Source organism: Schistocerca gregaria, unplaced genomic scaffold (assembly GCF_023897955.1).
Source record: "Schistocerca gregaria isolate iqSchGreg1 unplaced genomic scaffold, iqSchGreg1.2 ptg001422l, whole genome shotgun sequence".
Taxonomy (NCBI): domain Eukaryota; kingdom Metazoa; phylum Arthropoda; class Insecta; order Orthoptera; family Acrididae; genus Schistocerca; species Schistocerca gregaria.
The window spans coordinates 48,761-67,829 of NW_026062723.1; the positions used below are offsets into that span (position 1 = coordinate 48,761).

A 19,069-nucleotide genomic window follows, 5' to 3' on the forward strand; every position below is an offset into this window, starting at 1 on the left:
GGCGTTGAATGCAGCTAACCACTCTGCTCAGTGTCCCAAGAGCGCAGGCACGGTCGTTTGCAGGTATGCATATGATGGAGACCGCGTGTGACACAGCTGTGGCGAGACGCAGTCGGCCGAGCTTTGCTGTTCATCGCCACTTGCAGTCGCGAGGGCTGCTTTCGGCGGTGGCTCCGTGGCCGTGATCGTCTAGTGGTTAGGACATTGCGTTGTGGCCGCAATAACCCAGGTTCGAATCCTGGTCACGGCACTTTTTAAAGTTCTGCCTTGCTGTCGCTGCAATGACGATAGTGACCCAGTGTTTGAAATCACGGTGCCCTCCTGATTGTTTGCTCATGTTCCACAGGCTGCAGGTGGCACTACCGATTCAATATCAACACGCGATGCCGCCGCACCAGAGCGCTGGCAGCTGCCTGTGTAGTTAATCTCTATTCGAAAAGTGCAGTGGTTTGAGGTTCGATGTATGAGCAACCCGTCGCAGAAGATCAGGAAGTTGTGTCGTGCACTGTTTTCTACAAATGCCACGAACCCTGGTGCAGGTAGCGTGGCCGAGCGGTCTAAGGCGCTGGTTTAAGGCACCAGTCTCTTCGGAGGCGTGGGTTCGAATCCCACCGCTGCCAATTTTTACTTCTCGTTTTTGTGCCATTGCCGTGTGTTCTCGAGGGGTAGAACGCAGCTCCTGTGGCCGTTGGGTCGCGTAGGTAGCGTGGCCGAGCGGTCTAAGGCGCTGGTTTCAGGCACCAGTCTCTTCGGAGGCGTGGGTTCGAATCCCACCGCTGCCAACGTTTTCTGTCTCGTAATCCAGAGCTCTGATTACCCGCGAAGGAAATAGCGCAGCAAAGCGTGATCGTCGCTTTCGTAAATTGTCGTAGCACAGTGCGTGGTGTAACAACAGGATTCACCGGCGCAGGTTGGTCTCATGATCGCTGGCGTTCGTCTCCACGAGATACGTCCCGAGCATGCCGTTCTACAAAGTGGAAACGTTAATTTTTGCAGTTGTCGCCAAATAGCGGGAAGGTGCTCGCTGCGTTTGCTGGAGGAGCGCTTGCTTCGTTATCCGGTGTGGTCTAGTGGCTAGGATACCTGGCTCTCACCCAGGAGGCCCGGGTTCGATTCCCGGTACCGGAAATGCGCATTTTGTTGCTCCTCTTATGCGACTTGTCCCGACTTAGCTCGACTGACGCTCCGCTGACGCTTGCAGAAAACTACGTAAAATATGGTTCGCGGCCACAAGTGACGGCGAGAGAGATGCGACACCTGTCCACCTCTTATCGAGGAACATACCTGCGGTCAACAGACTTGGAGGACTGCAAGACATTGCCACGGGCGTTGAATGCAGCTAACCACTCTGCTCAGTGTCCCAAGAGCGCAGGCACGGTCGTTTGCAGGTATGCATATGATGGAGACCGCGTGTGACACAGCTGTGGCGAGACGCAGTCGGCCGAGCTTTGCTGTTCATCGCCACTTGCAGTCGCGAGGGCTGCTTTCGGCGGTGGCTCCGTGGCCGTGATCGTCTAGTGGTTAGGACATTGCGTTGTGGCCGCAATAACCCAGGTTCGAATCCTGCTAACGGCACTTTTTAAAGTTCTGCCTTGCTGTCGCTGCAATGACGATAGTGACCCAGTGTTTGAAATCACGGTGCCCTCCTGATTGTTTGCTCATGTTCCACAGGCTGCAGGTGGCACTACCGATTCAATATCAACACGCGATGCCGCCGCACCAGAGCGCTGGCAGCTGCCTGTGTAGTTAATCTCTATTCGAAAAGTGCAGTGGTTTGAGGTTCGATGTATGAGCAACCCGTCGCAGAAGATCAGGAAGTTGTGTCGTGCACTGTTTTCTACAAATGCCACGAACCCTGGTGCAGGTAGCGTGGCCGAGCGGTCTCAGGCGCTGGTTTAAGGCACCAGTCTCTTCGGAGGCGTGGGTTCGAATCCCACCGCTGCCAATTTTTACTTCTCGTTTTTGTGCCATTGCCGTGTGTTCTCGAGGGGTAGAACGCAGCTCCTGTGGCCGTTGGGTCGCGTAGGTAGCGTGGCCGAGCGGTCTAAGGCGCTGGTTTCAGGCACCAGTCTCTTCGGAGGCGTGGGTTCGAATCCCACCGCTGCCAACGTTTTCTGTCTCGTAATCCAGAGCTCTGATTACCCGCGAAGGAAATAGCGCAGCAAAGCGTGATCGTCGCTTTCGTAAATTGTCGTAGCACAGTGCGTGGTGTAACAACAGGATTCACCGGCGCAGGTTGGTCTCATGATCGCTGGCGTTCGTCTCCACGAGATACGTCCCGAGCATGCCGTTCTACAAAGTGGAAACGTTAATTTTTGCAGTTGTCGCCAAATAGCGGGAAGGTGCTCGCTGCGTTTGCTGGAGGAGCGCTTGCGTCGTTATCCGGTGTGGTCTAGTGGCTAGGATACCTGGCTCTCACCCAGGAGGCCCGGGTTCGATTCCCGGTACCGGAAATGCGCATTTTGTTGCTCCTCTTATGCGACTTGTCCCGACTTAGCTCGACTGACGCTCCGCTGACGCTTGCAGAAAACTACGTAAAATATGGTTCGCGGCCACAAGTGACGGCGAGAGAGATGCGACACCTGTCCACCTCTTATCGAGGCACATACCTGCGGTCAACAGACTTGGAGGACTGCAAGACATTGCCACGGGCGTTGAATGCAGCTAACCACTCTGCTCAGTGTCCCAAGAGCGCAGGCACGGTCGTTTGCAGGTATGCATATGATGGAGACCGCGTGTGACACAGCTGTGGCGAGACGCAGTCGGCCGAGCTTTGCTGTTCATCGCCACTTGCAGTCGCGAGGGCTGCTTTCGGCGGTGGCTCCGTGGCCGTGATCGTCTAGTGGTTAGGACATTGCGTTGTGGCCGCAATAACCCAGGTTCGAATCCTGGTCACGGCACTTTTTAAAGTTCTGCCTTGCTGTCGCTGCAATGACGATAGTGACCCAGTGTTTGAAATCACGGTGCCCTCCTGATTGTTTGCTCATGTTCCACAGGCTGCAGGTGGCACTACCGATTCAATATCAACACGCGATGCCGCCGCACCAGAGCGCTGGCAGCTGCCTGTGTAGTTAATCTCTATTCGAAAAGTGCAGTGGTTTGAGGTTCGATGTATGAGCAACCCGTCGCAGAAGATCAGGAAGTTGTGTCGTGCACTGTTTTCTACAAATGCCACGAACCCTGGTGCAGGTAGCGTGGCCGAGCGGTCTAAGGCGCTGGTTTAAGGCACCAGTCTCTTCGGAGGCGTGGGTTCGAATCCCACCGCTGCCAATTTTTACTTCTCGTTTTTGTGCCATTGCCGTGTGTTCTCGAGGGGTAGAACGCAGCTCCTGTGGCCGTTGGGTCGCGTAGGTAGCGTGGCCGAGCGGTCTAAGGCGCTGGTTTCAGGCACCAGTCTCTTCGGAGGCGTGGGTTCGAATCCCACCGCTGCCAACGTTTTCTGTCTCGTAATCCAGAGCTCTGATTACCCGCGAAGGAAATAGCGCAGCAAAGCGTGATCGTCGCTTTCGTAAATTGTCGTAGCACAGTGCGTGGTGTAACAACAGGATTCACCGGCGCAGGTTGGTCTCATGATCGCTGGCGTTCGTCTCCACGAGATACGTCCCGAGCATGCCGTTCTACAAAGTGGAAACGTTAATTTTTGCAGTTGTCGCCAAATAGCGGGAAGGTGCTCGCTGCGTTTGCTGGAGGAGCGCTTGCTTCGTTATCCGGTGTGGTCTAGTGGCTAGGATACCTGGCTCTCACCCAGGAGGCCCGGGTTCGATTCCCGGTACCGGAAATGCGCATTTTGTTGCTCCTCTTATGCGACTTGTCCCGACTTAGCTCGACTGACGCTCCGCTGACGCTTGCAGAAAACTACGTAAAATATGGTTCGCGGCCACAAGTGACGGCGAGAGAGATGCGACACCTGTCCACCTCTTATCGAGGAACATACCTGCGGTCAACAGACTTGGAGGACTGCAAGACATTGCCACGGGCGTTGAATGCAGCTAACCACTCTGCTCAGTGTCCCAAGAGCGCAGGCACGGTCGTTTGCAGGTATGCATATGATGGAGACCGCGTGTGACACAGCTGTGGCGAGACGCAGTCGGCCGAGCTTTGCTGTTCATCGCCACTTGCAGTCGCGAGGGCTGCTTTCGGCGGTGGCTCCGTGGCCGTGATCGTCTAGTGGTTAGGACATTGCGTTGTGGCCGCAATAACCCAGGTTCGAATCCTGCTAACGGCACTTTTTAAAGTTCTGCCTTGCTGTCGCTGCAATGACGATAGTGACCCAGTGTTTGAAATCACGGTGCCCTCCTGATTGTTTGCTCATGTTCCACAGGCTGCAGGTGGCACTACCGATTCAATATCAACACGCGATGCCGCCGCACCAGAGCGCTGGCAGCTGCCTGTGTAGTTAATCTCTATTCGAAAAGTGCAGTGGTTTGAGGTTCGATGTATGAGCAACCCGTCGCAGAAGATCAGGAAGTTGTGTCGTGCACTGTTTTCTACAAATGCCACGAACCCTGGTGCAGGTAGCGTGGCCGAGCGGTCTAAGGCGCTGGTTTAAGGCACCAGTCTCTTCGGAGGCGTGGGTTCGAATCCCACCGCTGCCAATTTTTACTTCTCGTTTTTGTGCCATTGCCGTGTGTTCTCGAGGGGTAGAACGCAGCTCCTGTGGCCGTTGGGTCGCGTAGGTAGCGTGGCCGAGCGGTCTAAGGCGCTGGTTTCAGGCACGAGTCTCTTCGGAGGCGTGGGTTCGTATCCCACCGCTGCCAACGTTTTCTGTCTCGTAATCCAGAGCTCTGATTACCCGCGAAGGAAATAGCGCAGCAAAGCGTGATCGTCGCTTTCGTAAATTGTCGTAGCACAGTGCGTGGTGTAACAACAGGATTCACCGGCGCAGGTTGGTCTCATGATCGCTGGCGTTCGTCTCCACGAGATACGTCCCGAGCATGCCGTTCTACAAAGTGGAAACGTTAATTTTTGCAGTTGTCGCCAAATAGCGGGAAGGTGCTCGCTGCGTTTGCTGGAGGAGCGCTTGCGTCGTTATCCGGTGTGGTCTAGTGGCTAGGATACCTGGCTCTCACCCAGGAGGCCCGGGTTCGATTCCCGGTACCGGAAATGCGCATTTTGTTGCTCCTCTTATGCGACTTGTCCCGACTTAGCTCGACTGACGCTCCGCTGACGCTTGCAGAAAACTACGTAAAATATGGTTCGCGGCCACAAGTGACGGCGAGAGAGATGCGACACCTGTCCACCTCTTATCGAGGCACATACCTGCGGTCAACAGACTTGGAGGACTGCAAGACATTGCCACGGGCGTTGAATGCAGCTAACCACTCTGCTCAGTGTCCCAAGAGCGCAGGCACGGTCGTTTGCAGGTATGCATATGATGGAGACCGCGTGTGACACAGCTGTGGCGAGACGCAGTCGGCCGAGCTTTGCTGTTCATCGCCACTTGCAGTCGCGAGGGCTGCTTTCGGCGGTGGCTCCGTGGCCGTGATCGTCTAGTGGTTAGGACATTGCGTTGTGGCCGCAATAACCCAGGTTCGAATCCTGGTCACGGCACTTTTTAAAGTTCTGCCTTGCTGTCGCTGCAATGACGATAGTGACCCAGTGTTTGAAATCACGGTGCCCTCCTGATTGTTTGCTCATGTTCCACAGGCTGCAGGTGGCACTACCGATTCAATATCAACACGCGATGCCGCCGCACCAGAGCGCTGGCAGCTGCCTGTGTAGTTAATCTCTATTCGAAAAGTGCAGTGGTTTGAGGTTCGATGTATGAGCAACCCGTCGCAGAAGATCAGGAAGTTGTGTCGTGCACTGTTTTCTACAAATGCCACGAACACTGGTGCAGGTAGCGTGGCCGAGCGGTCTAAGGCGCTGGTTTCAGGCACCAGTCTCTTCGGAGGCGTGGGTTCGAATCCCACCGCTGCCAACGTTTTCTGTCTCGTAATCCAGAGCTCTGATTACCCGCGAAGGAAATAGCGCAGCAAAGCGTGATCGTCGCTTTCGTAAATTGTCGTAGCACAGTGCGTGGTGTAACAACAGGATTCACCGGCGCAGGTTGGTCTCATGATCGCTGGCGTTCGTCTCCACGAGATACGTCCCGAGCATGCCGTTCTACAAAGTGGAAACGTTAATTTTTGCAGTTGTCGCCAAATAGCGGGAAGGTGCTCGCTGCGTTTGCTGGAGGAGCGCTTGCGTCGTTATCCGGTGTGGTCTAGTGGCTAGGATACCTGGCTCTCACCCAGGAGGCCCGGGTTCGATTCCCGGTACCGGAAATGCGCATTTTGTTGCTCCTCTTATGCGACTTGTCCCGACTTAGCTCGACTGACGCTCCGCTGACGCTTGCAGAAAACTACGTAAAATATGGTTCGCGGCCACAAGTGACGGCGAGAGAGATGCGACACCTGTCCACCTCTTATCGAGGCACATACCTGCGGTCAACAGACTTGGAGGACTGCAAGACATTGCCACGGGCGTTGAATGCAGCTAACCACTCTGCTCAGTGTCCCAAGAGCGCAGGCACGGTCGTTTGCAGGTATGCATATGATGGAGACCGCGTGTGACACAGCTGTGGCGAGACGCAGTCGGCCGAGCTTTGCTGTTCATCGCCACTTGCAGTCGCGAGGGCTGCTTTCGGCGGTGGCTCCGTGGCCGTGATCGTCTAGTGGTTAGGACATTGCGTTGTGGCCGCAATAACCCAGGTTCGAATCCTGGTCACGGCACTTTTTAAAGTTCTGCTTTGCTGTCGCTGCAATGACGATAGTGACCCAGTGTTTGAAATCACGGTGCCCTCCTGATTGTTTGCTCATGTTCCACAGGCTGCAGGTGGCACTACCGATTCAATATCAACACGCGATGCCGCCGCACCAGAGCGCTGGCAGCTGCCTGTGTAGTTAATCTCTATTCGAAAAGTGCAGTGGTTTGAGGTTCGATGTATGAGCAACCCGTCGCAGAAGATCAGGAAGTTGTGTCGTGCACTGTTTTCTACAAATGCCACGAACACTGGTGCAGGTAGCGTGGCCGAGCGGTCTAAGGCGCTGGTTTCAGGCACGAGTCTCTTCGGAGGCGTGGGTTCGAATCCCACCGCTGCCAACGTTTTCTGTCTCGTAATCCAGAGCTCTGATTACCCGCGAAGGAAATAGCGCAGCAAAGCGTGATCGTCGCTTTCGTAAATTGTCGTAGCACAGTGCGTGGTGTAACAACAGGATTCACCGGCGCAGGTTGGTCTCATGATCGCTGGCGTTCGTCTCCACGAGATACGTCCCGAGCATGCCGTTCTACAAAGTGGAAACGTTAATTTTTGCAGTTGTCGCCAAATAGCGGGAAGGTGCTCGCTGCGTTTGCTGGAGGAGCGCTTGCGTCGTTATCCGGTGTGGTCTAGTGGCTAGGATACCTGGCTCTCACCCAGGAGGCCCGGGTTCGATTCCCGGTACCGGAAATGCGCATTTTGTTGCTCCTCTTATGCGACTTGTCCCGACTTAGCTCGACTGACGCTCCGCTGACGCTTGCAGAAAACTACGTAAAATATGGTTCGCGGCCACAAGTGACGGCGAGAGAGATGCGACACCTGTCCACCTCTTATCGAGGCACATACCTGCGGTCAACAGACTTGGAGGACTGCAAGACATTGCCACGGGCGTTGAATGCAGCTAACCACTCTGCTCAGTGTCCCAAGAGCGCAGGCACGGTCGTTTGCAGGTATGCATATGATGGAGACCGCGTGTGACACAGCTGTGGCGAGACGCAGTCGGCCGAGCTTTGCTGTTCATCGCCACTTGCAGTCGCGAGGGCTGCTTTCGGCGGTGGCTCCGTGGCCGTGATCGTCTAGTGGTTAGGACATTGCGTTGTGGCCGCAATAACCCAGGTTCGAATCCTGGTCACGGCACTTTTTAAAGTTCTGCCTTGCTGTCGCTGCAATGACGATAGTGACCCAGTGTTTGAAATCACGGTGCCCTCCTGATTGTTTGCTCATGTTCCACAGGCTGCAGGTGGCACTACCGATTCAATATCAACACGCGATGCCGCCGCACCAGAGCGCTGGCAGCTGCCTGTGTAGTTAATCTCTATTCGAAAAGTGCAGTGGTTTGAGGTTCGATGTATGAGCAACCCGTCGCAGAAGATCAGGAAGTTGTGTCGTGCACTGTTTTCTACAAATGCCACGAACCCTGGTGCAGGTAGCGTGGCCGAGCGGTCTAAGGCGCTGGTTTAAGGCACCAGTCTCTTCGGAGGCGTGGGTTCGAATCCCACCGCTGCCAATTTTTACTTCTCGTTTTTGTGCCATTGCCGTGTGTTCTCGAGGGGTAGAACGCAGCTCCTGTGGCCGTTGGGTCGCGTAGGTAGCGTGGCCGAGCGGTCTAAGGCGCTGGTTTCAGGCACGAGTCTCTTCGGAGGCGTGGGTTCGTATCCCACCGCTGCCAACGTTTTCTGTCTCGTAATCCAGAGCTCTGATTACCCGCGAAGGAAATAGCGCAGCAAAGCGTGATCGTCGCTTTCGTAAATTGTCGTAGCACAGTGCGTGGTGTAACAACAGGATTCACCGGCGCAGGTTGGTCTCATGATCGCTGGCGTTCGTCTCCACGAGATACGTCCCGAGCATGCCGTTCTACAAAGTGGAAACGTTAATTTTTGCAGTTGTCGCCAAATAGCGGGAAGGTGCTCGCTGCGTTTGCTGGAGGAGCGCTTGCGTCGTTATCCGGTGTGGTCTAGTGGCTAGGATACCTGGCTCTCACCCAGGAGGCCCGGGTTCGATTCCCGGTACCGGAAATGCGCATTTTGTTGCTCCTCTTATGCGACTTGTCCCGACTTAGCTCGACTGACGCTCCGCTGACGCTTGCAGAAAACTACGTAAAATATGGTTCGCGGCCACAAGTGACGGCGAGAGAGATGCGACACCTGTCCACCTCTTATCGAGGCACATACCTGCGGTCAACAGACTTGGAGGACTGCAAGACATTGCCACGGGCGTTGAATGCAGCTAACCACTCTGCTCAGTGTCCCAAGAGCGCAGGCACGGTCGTTTGCAGGTATGCATATGATGGAGACCGCGTGTGACACAGCTGTGGCGAGACGCAGTCGGCCGAGCTTTGCTGTTCATCGCCACTTGCAGTCGCGAGGGCTGCTTTCGGCGGTGGCTCCGTGGCCGTGATCGTCTAGTGGTTAGGACATTGCGTTGTGGCCGCAATAACCCAGGTTCGAATCCTGGTCACGGCACTTTTTAAAGTTCTGCCTTGCTGTCGCTGCAATGACGATAGTGACCCAGTGTTTGAAATCACGGTGCCCTCCTGATTGTTTGCTCATGTTCCACAGGCTGCAGGTGGCACTACCGATTCAATATCAACACGCGATGCCGCCGCACCAGAGCGCTGGCAGCTGCCTGTGTAGTTAATCTCTATTCGAAAAGTGCAGTGGTTTGAGGTTCGATGTATGAGCAACCCGTCGCAGAAGATCAGGAAGTTGTGTCGTGCACTGTTTTCTACAAATGCCACGAACACTGGTGCAGGTAGCGTGGCCGAGCGGTCTAAGGCGCTGGTTTCAGGCACCAGTCTCTTCGGAGGCGTGGGTTCGAATCCCACCGCTGCCAACGTTTTCTGTCTCGTAATCCAGAGCTCTGATTACCCGCGAAGGAAATAGCGCAGCAAAGCGTGATCGTCGCTTTCGTAAATTGTCGTAGCACAGTGCGTGGTGTAACAACAGGATTCACCGGCGCAGGTTGGTCTCATGATCGCTGGCGTTCGTCTCCACGAGATACGTCCCGAGCATGCCGTTCTACAAAGTGGAAACGTTAATTTTTGCAGTTGTCGCCAAATAGCGGGAAGGTGCTCGCTGCGTTTGCTGGAGGAGCGCTTGCGTCGTTATCCGGTGTGGTCTAGTGGCTAGGATACCTGGCTCTCACCCAGGAGGCCCGGGTTCGATTCCCGGTACCGGAAATGCGCATTTTGTTGCTCCTCTTATGCGACTTGTCCCGACTTAGCTCGACTGACGCTCCGCTGACGCTTGCAGAAAACTACGTAAAATATGGTTCGCGGCCACAAGTGACGGCGAGAGAGATGCGACACCTGTCCACCTCTTATCGAGGCACATACCTGCGGTCAACAGACTTGGAGGACTGCAAGACATTGCCACGGGCGTTGAATGCAGCTAACCACTCTGCTCAGTGTCCCAAGAGCGCAGGCACGGTCGTTTGCAGGTATGCATATGATGGAGACCGCGTGTGACACAGCTGTGGCGAGACGCAGTCGGCCGAGCTTTGCTGTTCATCGCCACTTGCAGTCGCGAGGGCTGCTTTCGGCGGTGGCTCCGTGGCCGTGATCGTCTAGTGGTTAGGACATTGCGTTGTGGCCGCAATAACCCAGGTTCGAATCCTGGTCACGGCACTTTTTAAAGTTCTGCTTTGCTGTCGCTGCAATGACGATAGTGACCCAGTGTTTGAAATCACGGTGCCCTCCTGATTGTTTGCTCATGTTCCACAGGCTGCAGGTGGCACTACCGATTCAATATCAACACGCGATGCCGCCGCACCAGAGCGCTGGCAGCTGCCTGTGTAGTTAATCTCTATTCGAAAAGTGCAGTGGTTTGAGGTTCGATGTATGAGCAACCCGTCGCAGAAGATCAGGAAGTTGTGTCGTGCACTGTTTTCTACAAATGCCACGAACACTGGTGCAGGTAGCGTGGCCGAGCGGTCTAAGGCGCTGGTTTCAGGCACGAGTCTCTTCGGAGGCGTGGGTTCGAATCCCACCGCTGCCAACGTTTTCTGTCTCGTAATCCAGAGCTCTGATTACCCGCGAAGGAAATAGCGCAGCAAAGCGTGATCGTCGCTTTCGTAAATTGTCGTAGCACAGTGCGTGGTGTAACAACAGGATTCACCGGCGCAGGTTGGTCTCATGATCGCTGGCGTTCGTCTCCACGAGATACGTCCCGAGCATGCCGTTCTACAAAGTGGAAACGTTAATTTTTGCAGTTGTCGCCAAATAGCGGGAAGGTGCTCGCTGCGTTTGCTGGAGGAGCGCTTGCGTCGTTATCCGGTGTGGTCTAGTGGCTAGGATACCTGGCTCTCACCCAGGAGGCCCGGGTTCGATTCCCGGTACCGGAAATGCGCATTTTGTTGCTCCTCTTATGCGACTTGTCCCGACTTAGCTCGACTGACGCTCCGCTGACGCTTGCAGAAAACTACGTAAAATATGGTTCGCGGCCACAAGTGACGGCGAGAGAGATGCGACACCTGTCCACCTCTTATCGAGGCACATACCTGCGGTCAACAGACTTGGAGGACTGCAAGACATTGCCACGGGCGTTGAATGCAGCTAACCACTCTGCTCAGTGTCCCAAGAGCGCAGGCACGGTCGTTTGCAGGTATGCATATGATGGAGACCGCGTGTGACACAGCTGTGGCGAGACGCAGTCGGCCGAGCTTTGCTGTTCATCGCCACTTGCAGTCGCGAGGGCTGCTTTCGGCGGTGGCTCCGTGGCCGTGATCGTCTAGTGGTTAGGACATTGCGTTGTGGCCGCAATAACCCAGGTTCGAATCCTGGTCACGGCACTTTTTAAAGTTCTGCCTTGCTGTCGCTGCAATGACGATAGTGACCCAGTGTTTGAAATCACGGTGCCCTCCTGATTGTTTGCTCATGTTCCACAGGCTGCAGGTGGCACTACCGATTCAATATCAACACGCGATGCCGCCGCACCAGAGCGCTGGCAGCTGCCTGTGTAGTTAATCTCTATTCGAAAAGTGCAGTGGTTTGAGGTTCGATGTATGAGCAACCCGTCGCAGAAGATCAGGAAGTTGTGTCGTGCACTGTTTTCTACAAATGCCACGAACCCTGGTGCAGGTAGCGTGGCCGAGCGGTCTAAGGCGCTGGTTTAAGGCACCAGTCTCTTCGGAGGCGTGGGTTCGAATCCCACCGCTGCCAATTTTTACTTCTCGTTTTTGTGCCATTGCCGTGTGTTCTCGAGGGGTAGAACGCAGCTCCTGTGGCCGTTGGGTCGCGTAGGTAGCGTGGCCGAGCGGTCTAAGGCGCTGGTTTCAGGCACGAGTCTCTTCGGAGGCGTGGGTTCGTATCCCACCGCTGCCAACGTTTTCTGTCTCGTAATCCAGAGCTCTGATTACCCGCGAAGGAAATAGCGCAGCAAAGCGTGATCGTCGCTTTCGTAAATTGTCGTAGCACAGTGCGTGGTGTAACAACAGGATTCACCGGCGCAGGTTGGTCTCATGATCGCTGGCGTTCGTCTCCACGAGATACGTCCCGAGCATGCCGTTCTACAAAGTGGAAACGTTAATTTTTGCAGTTGTCGCCAAATAGCGGGAAGGTGCTCGCTGCGTTTGCTGGAGGAGCGCTTGCGTCGTTATCCGGTGTGGTCTAGTGGCTAGGATACCTGGCTCTCACCCAGGAGGCCCGGGTTCGATTCCCGGTACCGGAAATGCGCATTTTGTTGCTCCTCTTATGCGACTTGTCCCGACTTAGCTCGACTGACGCTCCGCTGACGCTTGCAGAAAACTACGTAAAATATGGTTCGCGGCCACAAGTGACGGCGAGAGAGATGCGACACCTGTCCACCTCTTATCGAGGCACATACCTGCGGTCAACAGACTTGGAGGACTGCAAGACATTGCCACGGGCGTTGAATGCAGCTAACCACTCTGCTCAGTGTCCCAAGAGCGCAGGCACGGTCGTTTGCAGGTATGCATATGATGGAGACCGCGTGTGACACAGCTGTGGCGAGACGCAGTCGGCCGAGCTTTGCTGTTCATCGCCACTTGCAGTCGCGAGGGCTGCTTTCGGCGGTGGCTCCGTGGCCGTGATCGTCTAGTGGTTAGGACATTGCGTTGTGGCCGCAATAACCCAGGTTCGAATCCTGGTCACGGCACTTTTTAAAGTTCTGCCTTGCTGTCGCTGCAATGACGATAGTGACCCAGTGTTTGAAATCACGGTGCCCTCCTGATTGTTTGCTCATGTTCCACAGGCTGCAGGTGGCACTACCGATTCAATATCAACACGCGATGCCGCCGCACCAGAGCGCTGGCAGCTGCCTGTGTAGTTAATCTCTATTCGAAAAGTGCAGTGGTTTGAGGTTCGATGTATGAGCAACCCGTCGCAGAAGATCAGGAAGTTGTGTCGTGCACTGTTTTCTACAAATGCCACGAACACTGGTGCAGGTAGCGTGGCCGAGCGGTCTAAGGCGCTGGTTTCAGGCACGAGTCTCTTCGGAGGCGTGGGTTCGAATCCCACCGCTGCCAACGTTTTCTGTCTCGTAATCCAGAGCTCTGATTACCCGCGAAGGAAATAGCGCAGCAAAGCGTGATCGTCGCTTTCGTAAATTGTCGTAGCACAGTGCGTGGTGTAACAACAGGATTCACCGGCGCAGGTTGGTCTCATGATCGCTGGCGTTCGTCTCCACGAGATACGTCCCGAGCATGCCGTTCTACAAAGTGGAAACGTTAATTTTTGCAGTTGTCGCCAAATAGCGGGAAGGTGCTCGCTGCGTTTGCTGGAGGAGCGCTTGCGTCGTTATCCGGTGTGGTCTAGTGGCTAGGATACCTGGCTCTCACCCAGGAGGCCCGGGTTCGATTCCCGGTACCGGAAATGCGCATTTTGTTGCTCCTCTTATGCGACTTGTCCCGACTTAGCTCGACTGACGCTCCGCTGACGCTTGCAGAAAACTACGTAAAATATGGTTCGCGGCCACAAGTGACGGCGAGAGAGATGCGACACCTGTCCACCTCTTATCGAGGCACATACCTGCGGTCAACAGACTTGGAGGACTGCAAGACATTGCCACGGGCGTTGAATGCAGCTAACCACTCTGCTCAGTGTCCCAAGAGCGCAGGCACGGTCGTTTGCAGGTATGCATATGATGGAGACCGCGTGTGACACAGCTGTGGCGAGACGCAGTCGGCCGAGCTTTGCTGTTCATCGCCACTTGCAGTCGCGAGGGCTGCTTTCGGCGGTGGCTCCGTGGCCGTGATCGTCTAGTGGTTAGGACATTGCGTTGTGGCCGCAATAACCCAGGTTCGAATCCTGGTCACGGCACTTTTTAAAGTTCTGCCTTGCTGTCGCTGCAATGACGATAGTGACCCAGTGTTTGAAATCACGGTGCCCTCCTGATTGTTTGCTCATGTTCCACAGGCTGCAGGTGGCACTACCGATTCAATATCAACACGCGATGCCGCCGCACCAGAGCGCTGGCAGCTGCCTGTGTAGTTAATCTCTATTCGAAAAGTGCAGTGGTTTGAGGTTCGATGTATGAGCAACCCGTCGCAGAAGATCAGGAAGTTGTGTCGTGCACTGTTTTCTACAAATGCCACGAACCCTGGTGCAGGTAGCGTGGCCGAGCGGTCTAAGGCGCTGGTTTAAGGCACCAGTCTCTTCGGAGGCGTGGGTTCGAATCCCACCGCTGCCAATTTTTACTTCTCGTTTTTGTGCCATTGCCGTGTGTTCTCGAGGGGTAGAACGCAGCTCCTGTGGCCGTTGGGTCGCGTAGGTAGCGTGGCCGAGCGGTCTAAGGCGCTGGTTTCAGGCACGAGTCTCTTCGGAGCCGTGGGCCCGAACACATCGCGCGCTCGCTGCGGCGTGTCGGGCGGTGTTTACGTGCGGATCGCGGTCGGCGGCGTGTGCTTCGCGGCGCTATTTCTTCAGTGTCTGTTATTCCTGTGAGTACTATGGATCTCGATCGTTCAGAGAATCGTGAGAACAATATTCAGTGCGCGTTTGATAGATCCGTCCGTCGCCCTACGGCTTTCGAGATTCACGAATGGGTTAGAAACGAACTTCAATTGCCGAAAAGTGTAGTTCTTGGTGTTCAACTAGACGCGTTCCTTAACTCGTTATTTCTCAAACTGTCATCTTCAGATATGTGTGATTCTCTCGTCAATGTAAATGGTGGTGTACGTAAAATTAAGCACCTTGACGGTACAATTAGTGATGTTGTGCTATCGAACGCGGGTTATGGTATACGCACTGTTCGCGTGTTTAACCTGCCATTCGAAGTCCGTAATGAAACTATTTCTCGTAGTTTACTTCCGTATGGTACAGTGCTTTCGGTCGTAAAAGAGAAATGGTCGTCAGCTTATCATTACGACGTTGAGAACGGTGTTCGCAGTGTCCGCATGATTGTCCGACAGCATATACCGTCTTTTGTTGTTGTTGCTGGCCATCGGGCCTTTATTACTTATAGCGGTCAACCGGCAACCTGTTCTTTTTGCAATGGTACCGGACATTTTCGACAGGACTGTCCGAAACGTAGTCGCCCTGTGCAATTACCAAGGACAGACGGTCAGGATGAGGTGACGTGGGCGTCGGTCGCGCTTGGCGCTTCCCCCGCACGTGCGAGTCGTGTGTCTGCACCTGCGATTGCGACCGACGTTGTGCCAATGGACGTTACACCTTCCGTTCCTGTTGCTGATAGCTCCCCGGCGTTGCCTGTCGATGTAGCGGCCCCCGTGCCTGATACGCAGGCTGTTGATAGAATTGAGCTACCGATTGTGTCTGAACCTGTACCGGCAGCTGTAACGCTGTCCGTATCGGAACCCGTTCCAGAGGCTGCTCCCTCTGTTATGAATGAGAATGTGTCCGCTTCTGCCACCGTTGCTGTCGACCGTGAGGAGCGTCTTGACGCCCCCGCGGAACCCAAACCGCGTCGGGAAAGGCCTACTGAGAGGGCTGAAAACGTTACCCGCTTTCGCAGCGCGAGTATTTCAGGTGTTTCCTTCCGTAAGGCGCGAACGCCGTCCCCGGTGGTGACTTGTGTTCCACCGTACAAGTCCACCTCTAAACAAAAGAAATTGCAACGGGCCTCGCAGCGCGCGGTTGTTGACTCGCGGCAGGCGCCGGCTTCCGATCGCCGTCGGCAGCGGCCTGCTGCTTGCAGTCAGCCCGAGGCGTCCGTGAGTTCCGCGGAATCTAAGCGGGACGAGAAAGTTCGACAGCTAAAGGTTCTCCTTACTAAAACGGAGCCTGTGGTGGCAAGCGGTATGGCGATGGACGTTGTTCAGGGCGTGTCGCCTGCACACTTGGCAGCTAAACGTAAATCGGACGACTCACATTGCCGTCGCATCCGGCCGCACTCGCAGGATTCTGGATCTGTTTCTGCCGTCGGCGCTGGACCTGCCACGGCGGCTCCTTCCGGTGCCGCTGTTAGTATGGACACGGAGGTGGTTCAGCCCCCCGTGTTTTCCGGTGATAAGTGTGACTGGGCGGCGGACGTGGAGGTGGGCGACGGCACTGGAGCCGGTACGTAGCGTGACTTTGCTCTTTGCTTGGCAGCGTGATTGCATCGGCCGTTGCCTAAGTTTACCGTTGTTTTTTGTGGCGTATTCTTGTCTATCTTGTGTGACACCGGTCTGTTGCGCGTTTTAACCTGTATTTTCGCACGCGAGTGTAATTTTGGCAGCGCCACTGCACCCGTCGTTGTGTGTTTTTATTTGTTGTGTATTTTAAATGTGTTTCGTATTTTTTAATGGGTTGGGTGCCAGCCGCTCGTCGGCGGCACATTTTAGTCGTTCTTGCCGCTCACTTGGATCGTTATGGATACACGGGTGCTTTTCCAGATGTGCGCATTTATTTTTCACACAGTTGTGTAGTTTTGTTGTCAATGGGGCCTGACACGCGGTTTTTGTGTGTTACCCCGTTAATCTCAATACCATGTGCTGTCTTACCGGTGCATGTACCACTTTTGTAGTGCGTATACTTTTTATTCGCGCGTCTGATGTGTAACATCCGTTTCAGACATATTTTACCGTGCTTGCCACTTCCTTGCATTGTTTTAGCGGCATATGTGCATGCAATTTTTTGCGGATCTATGTATTAGCTTTTGAAAGTGTCTGGTGTTTATTGTCCGCTAGCGGAACTTTTAGTCGTTTGTGTTGAAACAGTGTGTGCTCCTTGTGACGCCAATGCTTCCACCGTTGTGCACGCTTCTTTACTTCTTCATTCTTATTGTTATTTATTGTCTTTGTTGTGTCTGGTGTGTGCCCCCCGTCGGAGGCAATGTCTCATCGCTCATGCCGACGAGCTGCATGGTACAGCATTGGCGGCGCACATGTCGTTTGCCTCTGTCCGTATCTTTTTGATATTTTACCTATGTCTACAGTCTTCACATTTTGGGGGATAGCTTTTACCGTTGTTGTTGATTGCATGCGTGTTTTGGTAGCGCACACTACATTTCATTATGCCACAATATGCCTTTGATTTACCTTTGTGCGCGTCGTCGCCGGTTTGTTTTTTTTTCCTTTACTGGTCCTGTCGCTCGACTGCGTCGTCCTCGCTGTGCCGGGGCACCTATTATTTTATGTGTATATTGTATCTTCTTATCTGTTGGTGTTTTAGCTGTGCTTGGCGTTCGGTAGCCTGTGGTGGATCGTCTTTGCCGTTCATGTTTACGTGTTGCTTTGCTTTGGGGGCGCCCTTGTGACTGTTATTGTAGACCCTTCTTTCGTGTGTAATTTGTGTATGATACCTGCCACCTGTCGGTATGCCATTTTTGCCGATCTTGTCTACATTCCGCGTTATCTTCGCAGCGATACTGCCTCGCTTCTTGTGCACACTGTATTTGTTGCTCCTTGCGTTGTGTATGGTTCCTGACACGCGCCGGTGGCGTATACTTACTGTTAATGTTAACAAAATGCGTAGTCCTCATAAAGTCCTTGCCTTAAAAACTCTTTTATTTGAAACCCGTTGCCATGTCGCCTTTTTGCAAGAAGTGACACGGGAGGCTCTCCTTCTTTTAACCGATCTGAGTGACTACGTTATTGTGGATAATGTGGTGTCAGACAATGTCACCGGTACAGCTATTTTAGTCTGCCCCGGGCTCACTGTCACTAATATCGAGTGTCTCCCTACTGGCCGCGCTATTGCGTGCACTATTGAAGGCGTCGCGTTTGTTAATCTTTATGCTCCTTCCGGTAGCGACTACGCGGCGCGGCGGCTCTTTTATAGTCAGGAGCTGTGTGAGGTTTTGCACCGGAATTCCGCTCATTTAATTCTCGGCGGTGATTTTAATGCGGTCACCGATGACCGCGATCAGGAGCCGCGCCCCAACAAGTGTCAGGAACTCCACACGCTTCTCACAAGTTTTAATCTGCAGGACACGTGGCGCATGCTCCACCCGGTTGAAACTCAATATACCTATTTTTATCCACAGGGACACAGCCGACTTGATCGGATCTATGTGTCATCGTCACTTGCGGCCCCGGTGGCTCGATCTGAGGTTAGGCCGGTTATTTTTTCAGATCACTGCAGTTATTTTTGTGAACTTTCGCTTCCATTTTTTAGGCCTTCCTATCGCAGAAATCTATGGAAGTTTAACTGCAGCCTGCTGGCCGACTCTCATTTTCAGCAGTGCTTCACTGATATGTGGAACAAACTTTTGCAGGCTAAACCCGGTGATAGTAGCGTTCTCGGGTGGTGGGTTGGCACTGCCAAACCTGCAGTCCGGACCTTTTTAATTAATTTTAGCCGAGACGCAGCGCACTGGCGTCGCTCGACGTCACAGTTTTATCAGAACTGTTTGAAGGATCTCGCCCGCCGAGTTACGGCCCAGCCGCATCTTCTTCCCATTTTTAAACAATTTCAGGCCGAACTTTTGACCGATCTGCGGCGAAAGGGTAGGGGGCCGGTTACTCGGTGCCAACCTGTGGGTGCCGTGGACGGGGAGCCGCTCTCTATCTATCATCTTAACAGAGAGCGGAAGATGCGCGAACGATTGGCCTTTAATGCGTGGGTCACTCGCGATGGAACAAAGACTTCCGACAGGGTGACGATTGAGAGAGAAATCCACGCACATTTTGAGTCTCTCTTTCGGGACGTTGATGTCGAACCCGCTGCGCTGCGTCGTCTTTTACAGGGGATTCCAAATGTTTTACGTCGCACAGACCGTGTCCATCTTAATGAGGCTTTTACGTCCGATGAATTGCACGAAGCTGTCAAGCGAAGTCCTAGGGGAAAATCTCCCGGAATGGACGGCATTCCCGCTGAATTTTATTTGCAATTTTTTAACCTTTTACGCGATACGTTAACCGGTATCGCGAATGAAATTCTTAATGGCGCTCCTCTACCAACGGAATTTGCAGCGGGATGCATCACGCTCA

At 54.0% G+C, this 19,069-nt stretch overlaps 39 non-coding genes across 39 annotated transcripts; all 39 read left to right on the forward strand.

The window, feature by feature from the left end:
• Positions 1-178: 178 nt before the first annotated feature.
• Trnah-gug (transfer RNA histidin (anticodon GUG)) lies at positions 179-250 on the forward strand. Its single transcript has one exon. It is a non-coding gene; the product is annotated as a tRNA-His (tRNA).
• A 288-nt stretch (positions 251-538) lies between these two features.
• Positions 539-620, forward strand: Trnal-aag (transfer RNA leucine (anticodon AAG)). Its single transcript has one exon. It is a non-coding gene; the product is annotated as a tRNA-Leu (tRNA).
• Positions 621-700: 80 nt separating this feature from the next.
• Trnal-cag (transfer RNA leucine (anticodon CAG)) lies at positions 701-782 on the forward strand. Its single transcript has one exon. It is a non-coding gene; the product is annotated as a tRNA-Leu (tRNA).
• A 274-nt stretch (positions 783-1,056) lies between these two features.
• Positions 1,057-1,128, forward strand: Trnae-cuc (transfer RNA glutamic acid (anticodon CUC)). The gene has a single exon. It is a non-coding gene; the product is annotated as a tRNA-Glu (tRNA).
• A 735-nt stretch (positions 1,129-1,863) lies between these two features.
• Positions 1,864-1,945, forward strand: Trnal-aag (transfer RNA leucine (anticodon AAG)). Its single transcript has one exon. It is a non-coding gene; the product is annotated as a tRNA-Leu (tRNA).
• An 80-nt stretch (positions 1,946-2,025) lies between these two features.
• On the forward strand, positions 2,026-2,107 carry Trnal-cag (transfer RNA leucine (anticodon CAG)). Its single transcript has one exon. It is a non-coding gene; the product is annotated as a tRNA-Leu (tRNA).
• Positions 2,108-2,381: 274 nt separating this feature from the next.
• Positions 2,382-2,453, forward strand: Trnae-cuc (transfer RNA glutamic acid (anticodon CUC)). Its single transcript has one exon. It is a non-coding gene; the product is annotated as a tRNA-Glu (tRNA).
• A 375-nt stretch (positions 2,454-2,828) lies between these two features.
• On the forward strand, positions 2,829-2,900 carry Trnah-gug (transfer RNA histidin (anticodon GUG)). Its single transcript has one exon. It is a non-coding gene; the product is annotated as a tRNA-His (tRNA).
• Positions 2,901-3,188: 288 nt separating this feature from the next.
• Positions 3,189-3,270, forward strand: Trnal-aag (transfer RNA leucine (anticodon AAG)). Its single transcript has one exon. It is a non-coding gene; the product is annotated as a tRNA-Leu (tRNA).
• An 80-nt stretch (positions 3,271-3,350) lies between these two features.
• On the forward strand, positions 3,351-3,432 carry Trnal-cag (transfer RNA leucine (anticodon CAG)). The gene has a single exon. It is a non-coding gene; the product is annotated as a tRNA-Leu (tRNA).
• A 274-nt stretch (positions 3,433-3,706) lies between these two features.
• Trnae-cuc (transfer RNA glutamic acid (anticodon CUC)) lies at positions 3,707-3,778 on the forward strand. The gene has a single exon. It is a non-coding gene; the product is annotated as a tRNA-Glu (tRNA).
• Positions 3,779-4,513: 735 nt separating this feature from the next.
• Positions 4,514-4,595, forward strand: Trnal-aag (transfer RNA leucine (anticodon AAG)). The gene has a single exon. It is a non-coding gene; the product is annotated as a tRNA-Leu (tRNA).
• An 80-nt stretch (positions 4,596-4,675) lies between these two features.
• On the forward strand, positions 4,676-4,757 carry Trnal-cag (transfer RNA leucine (anticodon CAG)). The gene has a single exon. It is a non-coding gene; the product is annotated as a tRNA-Leu (tRNA).
• A 274-nt stretch (positions 4,758-5,031) lies between these two features.
• Trnae-cuc (transfer RNA glutamic acid (anticodon CUC)) lies at positions 5,032-5,103 on the forward strand. Its single transcript has one exon. It is a non-coding gene; the product is annotated as a tRNA-Glu (tRNA).
• Positions 5,104-5,478: 375 nt separating this feature from the next.
• On the forward strand, positions 5,479-5,550 carry Trnah-gug (transfer RNA histidin (anticodon GUG)). Its single transcript has one exon. It is a non-coding gene; the product is annotated as a tRNA-His (tRNA).
• A 288-nt stretch (positions 5,551-5,838) lies between these two features.
• Trnal-cag (transfer RNA leucine (anticodon CAG)) lies at positions 5,839-5,920 on the forward strand. Its single transcript has one exon. It is a non-coding gene; the product is annotated as a tRNA-Leu (tRNA).
• Positions 5,921-6,194: 274 nt separating this feature from the next.
• On the forward strand, positions 6,195-6,266 carry Trnae-cuc (transfer RNA glutamic acid (anticodon CUC)). Its single transcript has one exon. It is a non-coding gene; the product is annotated as a tRNA-Glu (tRNA).
• Positions 6,267-6,641: 375 nt separating this feature from the next.
• Trnah-gug (transfer RNA histidin (anticodon GUG)) lies at positions 6,642-6,713 on the forward strand. The gene has a single exon. It is a non-coding gene; the product is annotated as a tRNA-His (tRNA).
• A 288-nt stretch (positions 6,714-7,001) lies between these two features.
• Positions 7,002-7,083, forward strand: Trnal-cag (transfer RNA leucine (anticodon CAG)). The gene has a single exon. It is a non-coding gene; the product is annotated as a tRNA-Leu (tRNA).
• Positions 7,084-7,357: 274 nt separating this feature from the next.
• On the forward strand, positions 7,358-7,429 carry Trnae-cuc (transfer RNA glutamic acid (anticodon CUC)). The gene has a single exon. It is a non-coding gene; the product is annotated as a tRNA-Glu (tRNA).
• Positions 7,430-7,804: 375 nt separating this feature from the next.
• Positions 7,805-7,876, forward strand: Trnah-gug (transfer RNA histidin (anticodon GUG)). The gene has a single exon. It is a non-coding gene; the product is annotated as a tRNA-His (tRNA).
• Positions 7,877-8,164: 288 nt separating this feature from the next.
• Trnal-aag (transfer RNA leucine (anticodon AAG)) lies at positions 8,165-8,246 on the forward strand. The gene has a single exon. It is a non-coding gene; the product is annotated as a tRNA-Leu (tRNA).
• An 80-nt stretch (positions 8,247-8,326) lies between these two features.
• Positions 8,327-8,408, forward strand: Trnal-cag (transfer RNA leucine (anticodon CAG)). The gene has a single exon. It is a non-coding gene; the product is annotated as a tRNA-Leu (tRNA).
• Positions 8,409-8,682: 274 nt separating this feature from the next.
• On the forward strand, positions 8,683-8,754 carry Trnae-cuc (transfer RNA glutamic acid (anticodon CUC)). Its single transcript has one exon. It is a non-coding gene; the product is annotated as a tRNA-Glu (tRNA).
• A 375-nt stretch (positions 8,755-9,129) lies between these two features.
• On the forward strand, positions 9,130-9,201 carry Trnah-gug (transfer RNA histidin (anticodon GUG)). Its single transcript has one exon. It is a non-coding gene; the product is annotated as a tRNA-His (tRNA).
• A 288-nt stretch (positions 9,202-9,489) lies between these two features.
• On the forward strand, positions 9,490-9,571 carry Trnal-cag (transfer RNA leucine (anticodon CAG)). The gene has a single exon. It is a non-coding gene; the product is annotated as a tRNA-Leu (tRNA).
• A 274-nt stretch (positions 9,572-9,845) lies between these two features.
• Positions 9,846-9,917, forward strand: Trnae-cuc (transfer RNA glutamic acid (anticodon CUC)). The gene has a single exon. It is a non-coding gene; the product is annotated as a tRNA-Glu (tRNA).
• Positions 9,918-10,292: 375 nt separating this feature from the next.
• Positions 10,293-10,364, forward strand: Trnah-gug (transfer RNA histidin (anticodon GUG)). Its single transcript has one exon. It is a non-coding gene; the product is annotated as a tRNA-His (tRNA).
• Positions 10,365-10,652: 288 nt separating this feature from the next.
• Positions 10,653-10,734, forward strand: Trnal-cag (transfer RNA leucine (anticodon CAG)). The gene has a single exon. It is a non-coding gene; the product is annotated as a tRNA-Leu (tRNA).
• A 274-nt stretch (positions 10,735-11,008) lies between these two features.
• On the forward strand, positions 11,009-11,080 carry Trnae-cuc (transfer RNA glutamic acid (anticodon CUC)). Its single transcript has one exon. It is a non-coding gene; the product is annotated as a tRNA-Glu (tRNA).
• Positions 11,081-11,455: 375 nt separating this feature from the next.
• Positions 11,456-11,527, forward strand: Trnah-gug (transfer RNA histidin (anticodon GUG)). The gene has a single exon. It is a non-coding gene; the product is annotated as a tRNA-His (tRNA).
• A 288-nt stretch (positions 11,528-11,815) lies between these two features.
• On the forward strand, positions 11,816-11,897 carry Trnal-aag (transfer RNA leucine (anticodon AAG)). The gene has a single exon. It is a non-coding gene; the product is annotated as a tRNA-Leu (tRNA).
• Positions 11,898-11,977: 80 nt separating this feature from the next.
• On the forward strand, positions 11,978-12,059 carry Trnal-cag (transfer RNA leucine (anticodon CAG)). The gene has a single exon. It is a non-coding gene; the product is annotated as a tRNA-Leu (tRNA).
• Positions 12,060-12,333: 274 nt separating this feature from the next.
• On the forward strand, positions 12,334-12,405 carry Trnae-cuc (transfer RNA glutamic acid (anticodon CUC)). Its single transcript has one exon. It is a non-coding gene; the product is annotated as a tRNA-Glu (tRNA).
• A 375-nt stretch (positions 12,406-12,780) lies between these two features.
• Positions 12,781-12,852, forward strand: Trnah-gug (transfer RNA histidin (anticodon GUG)). Its single transcript has one exon. It is a non-coding gene; the product is annotated as a tRNA-His (tRNA).
• A 288-nt stretch (positions 12,853-13,140) lies between these two features.
• On the forward strand, positions 13,141-13,222 carry Trnal-cag (transfer RNA leucine (anticodon CAG)). Its single transcript has one exon. It is a non-coding gene; the product is annotated as a tRNA-Leu (tRNA).
• A 274-nt stretch (positions 13,223-13,496) lies between these two features.
• On the forward strand, positions 13,497-13,568 carry Trnae-cuc (transfer RNA glutamic acid (anticodon CUC)). Its single transcript has one exon. It is a non-coding gene; the product is annotated as a tRNA-Glu (tRNA).
• Positions 13,569-13,943: 375 nt separating this feature from the next.
• Positions 13,944-14,015, forward strand: Trnah-gug (transfer RNA histidin (anticodon GUG)). The gene has a single exon. It is a non-coding gene; the product is annotated as a tRNA-His (tRNA).
• Positions 14,016-14,303: 288 nt separating this feature from the next.
• Positions 14,304-14,385, forward strand: Trnal-aag (transfer RNA leucine (anticodon AAG)). The gene has a single exon. It is a non-coding gene; the product is annotated as a tRNA-Leu (tRNA).
• Positions 14,386-19,069: the final 4,684 nt, after the last annotated feature.